This window comes from Rhagoletis pomonella, unplaced genomic scaffold (assembly GCF_013731165.1).
Source record: "Rhagoletis pomonella isolate Grant_MI unplaced genomic scaffold, Rhpom_1.0 Rhpom_scaffold_00004, whole genome shotgun sequence".
Lineage (NCBI taxonomy): Eukaryota > Metazoa > Arthropoda > Insecta > Diptera > Tephritidae > Rhagoletis > Rhagoletis pomonella.
In genome coordinates, this window is record NW_023458558.1 from 79,234,746 (window position 1) to 79,235,836 (window position 1,091).

Consider the following 1,091-nt stretch of genomic DNA (forward strand, 5'->3'; position numbering starts at 1 on the left):
AAAAAAAATTCGAACTAACATAAAGAAACGCCGCGATACGGGTCTTCAAATTTAGCCTCTATTTTCACCCCTCTCTCTCAGAATCAACCTAACTTTTGCTAACCTGAATTGGTTCCACAGTGTAATGTAAGTATTAAATTATGTAAATAGGTACTAATTGACCGCTGTGGTGTAGTGGTAAGCAGTGCGCGCTTTCGCTCATCAGCACCTGGGTTCAAGCCCTGGTCAAAGCAACATCGCAAAAACATATAGAAAAAAGTTTTTTTTTAACAGCGGTCGTCCCTCGGCAGGCAAAGGCAAACCTCCGAGTGTATTTCTGCCATGAAAAACAGCTTCTCATAAAAATACAATCGCCGTTCGGAGTCGGCGTAAAACTGTAGGTCCCTCCGCTTTGTGCGACATCAAGGCGCACGCCTCAAGTCGGAGGAGAAGCTCGGCCAAACACTAACATATGTGTAAGCGCCAATCTATTATTATTAAGTTTAGTTAGTGAGTTTATGGAAACGAAAATTGCGAGAACAAAACACCAAGATTAGCGCGTTGCTTCTCCGAGGGCTGCGGTTTAGTTATTTGTACAATAATTCGGCTTTAACATACGCGTGTGGTCAAAGGATTGAACTTTAATTTAAAGCAAATGTATGAAATTTCCGAGCACTAGCAGATTAGCGCGTTGCTTCTCCGAGGGCTGCGGTTTAGTTATTTGTACAATAATTTGGCTTTAACATACGCGTGTAGTCAAAGGATTGAACTTTAATTTAAAGCTAACGTATGAAATTTTCCGGGCACTAGTTAATTGACAAAATTGGGTTGGAACTATGCACATTTTTGGGTTAATCCAAGTAATGCCTCGTTGCAACACTCTGTTGGTATGATCCCTGGGCAAGAAATCTCAGATTTGTGAAAACCTATATAATATATTTGGTATGGACGATTTTTTTTACGTGGGCGCAACTCGTTGTTGTTGTAGCGGCTACAACAACCTCGCCCATATCGGTTAGTATCTCAGTCATTGTCTTTGAACAAATGTGTGGTGAATTTGATTTAAATTTTAGTTTAATTTAATTTTGGTTAATTAAAAGTATTACAATTTA

The 1,091-nt window shown here is 39.5% G+C and overlaps 1 protein-coding gene across 2 annotated transcripts in view; it reads right to left on the reverse strand.

Annotated features, from left to right (window-relative positions):
* Window positions 1-1,091, reverse strand: part of LOC118738097 (homeotic protein antennapedia) — a gene marked incomplete in the record, with an annotated part of 245,220 nt that overhangs the window by 152,409 nt on the left and 91,720 nt on the right.